The following is an 11,653-nucleotide window of genomic DNA, read 5'->3' on the forward strand; positions in this document are numbered from 1 at the left end:
TTTCCAGTACAGTAAAAGCCCCAGATTTCCATCCACTGAATTACACCAGGAATGACTGGTGATCTGATAATACACCCAGCGACGGGGCAAGCACAGTGTTTCGGACACAGCACCATTCCTGATTGATATTTCCCACATGGTCTTTTGGGACAGCACCACCAGATTGTTGCATTCAGTTTGAGCTCTTCTGTAAAGGGTCAGTACAGCTATTTAGTGCGGCTATACATTGCATCTTCCTGAGTGAGAGGTTTGATAATAGGTCGGCAGGCAGGGCTAGGATCCAGTTCAGAGGATTATATGATATAGAACATAGAGCAGAGAATCAGGCTATTCGGCCCAACTCGTCTTTGTTGGTGTGTGTGCTCAGCACTCGACTAGAAAGTAAGAAACTGAATGAGGCAGAAGAGCAATGTAGGACGTGCCAGACTGAGGCGGTTCAGACCATACACACCCGCACTTACATGTAAAAGAGATCGTACCTCGACTTACCAAGCACCTACCTTCTGAAACTGCGCTTCCACAAGTTGGTTATTACTGAAATATGCCATATCATCAGGGCAGAAATGCAGCCTGCCAGCACCTTCATCACATCACTGCCCGTCGAGGTCAAGGTCACCACAGCACTGTCATTCTAGATGTCCGGTGCCTTTCATGCGTCCACGGGAGACATTTTCCATCTGTCTCAACATGCCACACATTGCTGCGTTAGAACGGTCACAAAAGCCCTGTATGTGCGTAGGATGGAATTGATCAGCTTCACTATAAAAAAAGGAGGCTCAGATTGACAGGGCTGCAGCATGCTGCAGCATTGCTAAGTTCCCCAACGTTCAGGGAACAATACAAGGTACGCACATAACCATGCGAACACCTTCTCACGGCCCAGAGGTTTTTCGCAGCAGAAAAAAACTTCACTCCCTGAAGGTGCAACTAGTTGTGGACCACAATCCGATAATTATGGCAGTGAATGCCAAATATCCGTGCAGCTTCATTGACGCTCATATCCCTCCGTGGGACTGCTGTCTCTGGCATATTTAACAGGCAGCCACAATGACAATGCTAAATGCTTGGTGACAATCGATATGGCCTAGCCACCTGACTGATGACTCAGCTTCGTGACACCCAAACCAAGGTCGAGAATAGTGCAGCCGGAGCCACACGCAATGTGTTCCAGAAAATCATTAGTTTGCGTCAGCAGCTCAGGTGGGGAGCTAGAATACAACCCCTAATCATATAGCTCAATTCCTGGTCGTGTGCTCCAATGTGCACAACCTGACTATCAGGAGAAATCAAGAGTTGCCACAACGGACCGATGGTCCACTTCAGGAAAGTGAGGAAAAGGAGGACGAGGAAGAGGATGGTGACTTCCGACCAGACAATCAGGTTGACTATGCAACCATTCCCATGCCCACCTCCAGACGGCAGGTGGCTGCACAGCTGCATGATTCTTACGTCAGCAGCTCACAGATGAGGGATTTGCCTGAAAGAACCATGCTCTTATTGACAAAGCTGACACACTGCTGTGTGTGCAGCTCACACATTAATGGTGGGCATCACATTTGTGCCAGTTAATGTTTATGTTGATTTAAGTTTAGTATAATTATAACCTTTTAGGTGAAGGAATCACTAGAGCGTAATTGTCCAGCTACCTGAGACAATGCTCAACAAGGTTTGGTAAATAAAAAAAAAATTAACACGACCATTGGTCTGAAATCATAAGTGTCACTGGCAAAAATACCTCACCCCACCACACCGCCATTTTTCGAACACTGACATCAATCAAATAGTCAACATTTCCAGCAAAACAGAACACAAATGCAAACCAGCAGGTGGGACCCCTCCCCGCATACATTACAACGAATTGCATACACCGAGATGGAGATAAAACAAAGTCTATTACCTGCGGGCCTGCACTTCACTTTCCTGCCCCCTCCAACTCTTCTCCCCACCTCTACCCCTGCCCCTCCATAATCCACGCCGCCTGGCCGAGGCGCTCCTCAGACGGTTCCTCACTTGGGGGAATGAAGGCAGAGCCGATGGTCGCACGGATCCGGGAGTGCGGAAAACAGAGATGGCAACATTCACGGATCCAGAAGCAGGATCTTGCTCCAGCATCTCATGTGTCATTGGCACTGGGGGTACCGAGGCTTGGGATGGAGTGCCATGCTCTGGCACCACTGGGAGGCCTGTGCCAAGAGTGTTCCTGGCTACCACTTCCAGTGTCTACACCATCCATGGAACGTACTGCGTCAATGTGCTGTAGATGCTGGCCAGCTGTTGGTATATGCCCCCCAATGCCTGCAGGAACTGGTCACCTACGTCTGCAATCTTCCTGAACAACTGTACCATCTCTCCGCTCTAATCTGGCGCTTGTGGAGCAGACTTGCCGTGTCCAAATAACGTCCGTGGTGTCGGCGCTGTCCTGGCGACATCCGGGGTGGTCAGTGGTAAGACGCCTGGGCACAGAACCTCCAGAGTGAAGGTGGGAATGGCCAGAGGAGCACTAGATGGCCTTGGGGTGGAATGCCTTTTGGAGCGTGGTGATGCAAACTCCACAAACTCGGCACTCTCATTCGTGGAGTAAAATCCCAGCTGATTGACCGGTGAGAATCAGTGCTCCTCAGCATCAGGTGCAGAATCGTCCGACTATTACGGCCCCGCACCCCCAACTGCTGGCATCTGTGGTCTTGCCCTGGGACATGCTGCTGGCTGAGCTGCAAAATAAAACGCGGTTATTAGAGGAGAAGGGGGTGCTAGGATCACAAGGTATTTCCAGCGATAAAAACTGCATATGCGCGACCAATAATATCAACTTCATCAGAGACATCACATTCCAGGCCCGTCAACACATTCTGCATTGCAATGATTCTCACAAGGCCTGCATTATTGATAGGACAATTTTTAATACCAGCTATCATATATTATTGTTCAGATATGATTGGGTGTGGCATCAATTGAACTTACATCAGCCAATGGTGTATACTTTACTCACGTGGCATTACTTCATAGTCTGCAGCTGCTTCTATAGCCGTCCGGGGGTGGCTTGCCACGAGTGTCAGCATCCGCTCCTCTATCTTAGTGATGTCGTTGGTGACTGGTGGCCCCCAACCGTTCGCTTCTGCTCAGACATAACCGTCGATAGAATCTTCTGTAAAACGTAACAGGACGACATATCATGAAATCATTGCGTGATATCATTGCTAGGTAATATCACAGAGACTGATACAAAACATAACCGAGAGATGTAATCACGATTATTAAGATAATTATTATCCTTGACCTAAAGACATGCACCGTGAGCGCAGGCTTTGAGTATAACATTCCCGGTAAATTGAAAAACGCCACACCTGATGATAGTCACTCATGACACTTACAAATCAAATTATACAAACACATATGTATATGTAAATAAATGTCGTAGTTACTCTTGCTGATCCCACAATGTCATTCCATTGCTTGCAGCATTGATGGCACTCACGCACCTCGTTGACCGCCGACGAGACCACCTCTGCTATCTCGGTGCATATATTCTGGTCGTCGTTTGGGGTGGCTTCCCACGCCCTCCCTGGTGACTCGACGTCCTGCATGAGGGAGGCATTTGCTACTTCCGACAACCTCCTCGCTCTTTTGCGTCCTCCAATATGCTCCTTTCCCAGCTCACTGCTCTCACCAGTGCCAGTTTCCACAGCTTGCTGGCTTCCCTCCTCCACTCGCTTCATTATAGTCACGAAATTCTTCCAAATATCTGGCTGGTAACAGTTATTCTTTTTCGCGATTTGTCGTAAAGCTCGAAACACTCCCTCCCTCCTCCAAAATCAGCCACACCAGAACCACACACACCTTCGCTCGCTCTCAGCTCCCTCTCACTCTGTCTCCTCTGATGCGCATGTAATGATGACCTCTGACTCCCTGAATCGCGGGAATCGAGCGTGGCCATGCTGTTGCTCAGGACGGCGACACGTTATTGCAGAATTCAGAGAGATTTAACGCGAAGGCCCATTTCATATCGCTCGCAGTAACGCCCAATTTTTAAAATGGAGTACAGAGGTTTTCAAAATGGGCGACAAGCCAGCGATCTGAAAACACATTTTTACCACCCACGTCGCAAATGACGCCCATTTTTGGGTGATCTGCACAAAAGCAGAAAATCTAGCCCATAGTCTCAGAAAAATGGGCCGCACATTTAAAACTGAGATGATGAGGAAGTTCTTCTCTCAGTGGGTTTTAAATCTGTGGAATTCTCTGCCCCAGAGAGCTCTGGAGATTGGGTCATTGAATTTATTTCAGGCGGAGATTGACAGATTTTTAGCGATAAGGGAATAAAGGGTTAGGAGGAGCGGGCAGGAAAGTAGTGCTGAGTCGATGATCAGATCAGACATGTTCTTATTGAATGCTGGAGCAGTCTCGAGTGGCAAGGTGGCCTACTCCTGCTCCTATTTCTTTTATTCTTATGTTCCTGCCAACGACCACACTTCACCATTGTATGTGTTAATTTTAACCTGCCATCTGTCTGCTCTTTTCAATCTGAATTAGAGTATTGCTGTAAGCGAAGGGATTGAATTTGAACTGAAACGCCATCAGGGAATTGTACGATCAGGTCAGAGGCTTCTCTGAAGTTCTCTGCCTCTCCAGCCTGAATACATTTCATGAGATTCAAGACACAATCAAATCTGCTGGTGATTTAGGTTCAGTTTTAGGCGACACTGAAATTGTTTTCTTTTAATGCAAAATATATATCAGTTAACAGAGTTAGGATTAATTTTATATGCAGGAATGAGTCTCAGTTCGAAGGTGATAATTTGATTGTCCATTTTTACCGATGATGAGCCACGATCTTATTGAAGAGTGGAGCAAACTCGAAGAACCGAACGGCAGACTCCTGCTCCTATTTTATAATTTCGAATGTTCACCAGTCAGTCTGTTCCCTCCTGAAGTCTAGTACTGTCGTCCTCATTGTTTATTACATTTCCAAGTCTCGTATCATCGACAAAGTTCAACATGATGCAGTTTATACCCAATTCTCATTCATGAATATATATCTAACAGGCCAGTACTCCTAATCCCGACCGCTGGGGGAGACAACAGTACAGCTCGCTCCACTCTGAACAACAACCAGAACCCAATGTTGTCTGTTATCTGTTACTTAGCCAAATACATGAGCATACTGCCCTGTCCCTTTAATCCCAAGCATTAGAATTTTAGCAACACGTCTATAAAGTGGCAATTTGAAAAACGCCTTTCAACAGTCCTTATACACATCATCAAAAACTTAATATTTCTAGATATATCTAGATTCCTACAAAATTGTATCATCTCGCACTCTTCTTTAAATTCAATTCCAACTTAACTGCATAGCCTACATGTTTCCCAGTGTGTATTGTGAGCGGATCTTTAGAGAATTGTCTCTTAAATATTTGAAGCAAAGCGTCATTTTATGATTTAAAAAATTGATAATGAAATAAAGCAAACATTTACAACTGTGTGAGATTATAAAATTGATGAGGAATCCATAGGGTTTATTGCTATACGATGATTATGTTCTTTATTTCATCAAACAGAGCCACTGCTGTGTTTTCATAAACCTCACGTTTTGTCTTTACATATCTAATTATGCACCCAATATCCTCCGCTGCTCCTCATCCCACCCAATGTCCTCAGCTCCTCCCCACCCCACCCAATATCGTCAGACCCTCCCCACCCTACCTAATATCCTCAGCTCCTCCCCACCCCACCCAATATCCTCAGCTGCTGCTCACCCCAACCAATATCCTCAGACCCTCCTCACCTCACCCAATGTCCTCAGCTGCTGCTCACCCCAACCAATATCCTCAGACCCTCCTCACCTCACCCAGTGTCCTCACCTACCCCACACCCATCCCCCCCCCCAATATCCTCCGCTCCTCCCTCCCAAACCCAATATCCTCCGCTCCTCCCACCAATGTTGCCTCTAATTGTTTGTACTGAGTGGGCCAGAAATTCCTTTTAGCGCGACCTTTTCACCTCTGGGCAACATTTACAACAACATTATTTGCAACAACTTTTACAACAATGACAGCAGCAGCAACCACTTGAAATCATATATAGATTTATGCCATATTGGAAACCCACCATTTCAGATCATGAGACAATCAGACACGCTTCGATACAGGGTTTACACAACTTATCTGCTGTTTAATTATAATCCTCTATAATGATCTCCAGTGATTCATTTGCACTTGTGTGGCCTCATTACCCTCTAGTGCTACATTTAGTGACTTGTGTATCTGTTCCCAGAGTTCCCTTTGCACTTCTGCCCGATTTGTTTTCTCTGTTTCCGGGTAGGTTCGGTCCGTATCTCTCCGACCAAAATGCTCCAACTCACACTTACCTTTATTGAAAATCGTTTGATACTTACATCATCATTATGCACGTTTGTTTACGATAGAATTAATTAATAGTTTTTAGTTCGTCATGTACAAAATATATTAAAAAAGATAACTGATCACAAATTAGTGGGATATAAATGAACTGCAACATAATGCATTAACACTACATAACCATCACTCAGTTACAAAGTTATGCATCGACAAACAATCCAAAAGCCATAGGTGAGCTGAAAGAGCCATATATATTCGTGCAATTTGTATTAATTTTAAATTTGTCAACCCTTTAGTTGCATCTCTCATGTGACCATAGTAATAGCAGCTAAAGCAGCAGAAATAGTGACTTTCCTAGGATTCTCATATCCTGCACGTCCACATAAGTAATTAGAATATTAATCATAATACAAACAGACAACCAGCACATAAAATTACTGTAATTCTTTCGTTCAAGGTATAAAAAAATATTGAACAAAATGGACCGTAATTTCCAACTGCAATCACATCCATTAATAAAGGTGTATTTCTTGAACCAGCAACACGTCATGTAACATGTCAGAAATGAGGCACCTAATCACAATACACATGCACACTGTGCGTCACTGAATTAAAAACCAAATACAGAAAGAGCTATATTTTAAAATAAATAAACAGACATCTTTCTTCCTGGACAGGAGAACCAATCAGTCTGACTTGGAAATGTTTATTAATATGGTGTAATAAAGAAGTTAAAACACAAATTTTTCTTCCAATGTTTTTCTCTCAAACATTTGGCACTATATTAATCCCTGCTCTTATTACCAAAAGTCTTGAATTAGTTTAGGTATTTCCCAATTAAATAGTGGGAAACAAACTTCATTGTACTCTCAATTTTATTCCCCTATTTCAAACATATATACCAAATGGAAATTGTACATTGTCACTTTAATAAAAGTATTTTCTGTGTCGTTCTCAAAAAACAAATAGTGGTTTCTTCTAATGTCGCTTCCTGCTATTTTATACACCATTACATAACTCTTGTTTCTATTAACATTCCATAAAACGTTTATGAGGAAATCCATTTTTACATTTTTCAAGAGACTTGTTTGGACTGTAGAACGACAGACAAAATAAAATCGTTCACAATAGCAATAAACAGCGCATGCTGGAATCTGAAACTAAAACAGAAAATGCTGGAACAACTGAGCATGTCAGGCAGCTTCTGTGGGGAGCGAATCTCAGGTAAGCATTTAGGTCTGTCAACTTTCGGTCAGAACTGGAAGAAGTTAGAGATGTAACAGATTTTAACCAGGTGCAGAGGCAGGAGTTAACCTCTCCTGTCTTCCACCATAACACAGACCTTCCCTTTTGTTCTTTCCGCCCCTCCCAACTTTCTCTGCCTCTGCACCTGGTTTAAATCGGTTACATCTCTGTCATTTTCCAGTTCTGATGAAAGTTGACAGACTTGAAACATTAACTCCTTTTCTCTTTCCACAGTTGCTGCCTGACCTGCTGAGCATTTCCTACAATTTCTGTTTTTATGTTATTTAAAATAAAAAGGTTTGTGTTTTTACCTCTTTTTGATTCTCTTCCTAAACGGCTGAATGATATTTTTTTATGTCAATAAATAGTAATGTGTAACTCCTACACATCCTCCCCTACCCTCCCCTCCTCAACAAAATGGGGTGCGTGTTTGTGTAAAGCTGATCACTTTAGTCAATCGCTCAACATCAAATATTGAACACCTTCAATTTTAACCGAGTGAAGCAATTCGGAGCCTCCATAAAAGCGTTTGGATTTCAAGACCCGTTTGGGACTTGTTTAGTGGAGGCGAAAACTGATTTGTGCCTATTTCTTCCGAAATCATCTTCGAAACTTATGGGGAAACGTGTTTTAAACGCTCCTTTTTTGTGAAAGTTTCATAAAAAATATTTAAACTTTTTCTAGTTTCGTTGTAGAACTGTGAGAATAATTTGCTCCAAGTTTCTCTGTCCCGTTTCAATGCTGTCGTTAAACACTCAACAGGAATAATAAAGTAAACGGATTCCAAACGGAGCTCAAATAAGAAGGTGCATGAAGTGGTGAAACTTCCTAAGAAGGCGGTGAGTTTATCTACCCTCAGACTTGGCGAGGAGTTGGGATCAGTTTTGGAGAAGTTGTTTATCTTTGTCTGCTGCCGTTCCCTCCGTCTCTCACAGATTCTGAGATACAAGCTGGTCCAAACCTTATCCCGTCTCTCGTAACATGATTCGAATAACCGTGTGAAACACTTTCAAAAAGGGGAACAAAACCTCGCAAAATGTAACTGGAACTGAGCTGGGGACTCTGTGAGCCTAAGGTTTGTTGTATTCAGCCTCCTCCCAGCAGCCACAGAACATGTGCTGCACCTCCACCTGTGTTATTCCAGATGATCAGAAATTTTCTCCCATTGAGTATTGGGAAGACCAAAGCCATTGTTTTCGGTCCCCGCCACAAACTCCGTTCCCTAGCTACTGACACCATCCCTTTCCCCATCTACTATCTGAGACTGAACCTGGCTGTTCGCAACCTTGCTGTTACATGTGATCCTGAAATTAGCTTTCCACCACATATCCGCAGCATAACTAAGACCACCTATTTCCAACTCCGTAACATCGAACGAGACCGCTCATTGCCTCAGCTCATCTGCTGCTGAAACTCTTGTCCATTCCTCCGTTACCTCTAGACATGACTATTACAACACACCCCTGGTCGGCCTCCCACATTCTACCCGACGTATATTATAGATGATCCGAAACTCTGCTGTCCATGAAAGAATTCGCACCAAATTCCGGTTACCCATCTCCCCTGTGCTCGCTGAAATACATTGGCTCCCGGTTAGACAACGCCTCGATTTCAAAATCCTCATCCTTGTTTTAAAATCCCTCCATTGCCCTGAGCCCCTCTCTATCTATGTAACCTCCTCCACCCCACAACCCTAGAGATGTCTGCAACCCGCTAATTCTGCCCATTGGCCATCCCTGATTATAATCGCTCCACCATTGGTGGCCGTGCCTTCTGTTACCTAGGCCCCAAGCTCTGGAATTTTCCCTAATCCTCTTCACCTCCCGACCTCGTTTTCCCCTTAAAGATCTTCCTTATAACCTTCCCCTTGCAACAACGTTTTGATCACTTGCACTAATTTCTACTTGTGCAGTTCAGTGTCAAGTTTGTTTTTTCCCATAATGCAGCTATGGAGCACCTTGGGATGTTTCGCCACGTTAAAGGCTCTATATAAATATAAAGTGTTGTTGTAGGTCCAACATGTGACCACTGTGCAGACCCCGGGAATGGACGAGAAAAACCACAGTCTCACCACTTTCTCTCTCTCTGTCTCTCTTTCCCCCTCTTTTGCTGTCGATCTCTCTCTCTCCATTTCCGTATGACACTGTCTCGCTGTCTCCCTCGTCTGTCTGTACCTCTCCCTCTCTCTCTCTCTCTCTGTATGTCTCTCTGTGTCTCTGTCACTGTTTCTCTCAGTCTCCCTCTCACTCACACCACTATCTCCCTGTCCCCCTCTCTCTCTCTCACTGTATATCTGCCTGTATCTCTGTATCTGTTTCTCTCAGTCTGTCTCTCACTCACACCACTATCGCTCTGTCCCTCTCCCTCTCTCTCTGTCACTGTATCTCTGTCTGTGTCTCTGTCTCTGTTTCTCTCAGTCTCTCTCTCACTCACACCACTATCTCTCTGTCCCTTTCCCTCTCTCTCTCTGTCACTGTATATCTGTCTGTGTCTCTGTCACTGTTTTTCTCAATCTCTCTCTCACTCACACCACTCTCTCTCTGTCCCTCTCTCTCTCTGTATGTCTGTCTGTGTCTCTGTCACTGTTTCTCTCAGTCTGTCTCACACTCTCACCACTATCTCTCTCTCCCTCTCCCTCTCTCTCTCTGTCACTGTATGTCTGTCTCTGTCTCTGTCTCTGTTTCTCTTAGTCTCTCTCTCACTCACACCACTATCTCTCTGTCCCCCTCTCTCTCTCACACTGTATGTCTGTCTGTGTCTCTGTATCGGTTTCTCTCAGTCTGTCTCTCACTCACACCACTATCGCTCACTCCCTCTCTCTCTCTGTCACTGTATGTATGTCTGTGTCTCTGTCTCTGTTTCTCTCAGTCTCTCTCTCACTCACACCACGATCTCTCTGTACCTCTCTCTCTCTCTGTCACTGTATGTCTGCCTGTGCCTCTGTCTCTGATTCTCTCAGTCTCTCTCTCACTCACACCACGATCTCTCTGTCCCCGATCTCTCTGCCTCCCCTCTCTTTCCCCCACTCTCTCTGGCACCTCTCTCGATTTCCCTCTGCTATGCTCACTCCAGTATCTCACACTCCCCATTCTTTGTCTCTCAATCTCCCACTTTCTCTCCTCAATCTCATTCTCTCCCGCTCTATCTCTCTCCACTCTCTTGAATTGCCTCAGCCTCATTATCCAACATTTTCTCTCTCCGACTCTCTCTCCACCATTGCACCTGATATTCCAGGGTCTAACATATTTAGTGGCTCAGGGCTCCGGCCTGTAGCGGTTTCCAGGTAACAGGCTCTGAAATGTGGCAAGCCCACTCGCACCGAAGTTTGCTCCAGCAGGTCTGAGCTACGAGCCGGCGGGATATGAATGTAACGTGTGCCTGCGTGTTGAAGCCTGTGCCAGGCAGACTGCGCGACATGCAAATCCTGGTGTGGGGAAACATCGAGATCAACACACAGCTGATACATCACTGACCTCACTCACACTATCACTACCCGCTTCAGATACAAGACTGACATCACTCATACTGTCACTACCCATCCAGGTACACCACTGACCTCACTCACACTATCACTACCCATCGAGATACATCACTGACATCACTCATACTGTCACTACCCATCCAGGTACATCACTGACCTCACTCATACTGTCACTACCCATCCCGATAAATCACTGACCTCACTCACACTGTCACTACCCATCCAGATACATCACTGACCTCACTCACACTCTCACTACCCATCCAGATACATCACTGGCATCACTCATACTGTCACTACCCATCCAGATAAATCACTGACCTCACTCACACTATCACTACCCATCCAGATACATCACTGAAATCACTCATACTGTCACTACCCATCCAGGTACATCACTGACATCACTCACACTGTCACTACCCACTTCAGATACAAGACTGACATCACTCATACTGTCAATACCCATCCAGGTACACCACTAATCTCAGTCATACTGTCACTACCCATCCAGATACATCACTGGCATCACTCACACTGTCACTACTCGCTTCAGATACAAGACTGACATCAC

Source organism: Pristiophorus japonicus, unplaced genomic scaffold (assembly GCF_044704955.1).
Source record: "Pristiophorus japonicus isolate sPriJap1 unplaced genomic scaffold, sPriJap1.hap1 HAP1_SCAFFOLD_189, whole genome shotgun sequence".
NCBI classification, from domain to species: Eukaryota; Metazoa; Chordata; class Chondrichthyes; family Pristiophoridae; genus Pristiophorus; species Pristiophorus japonicus.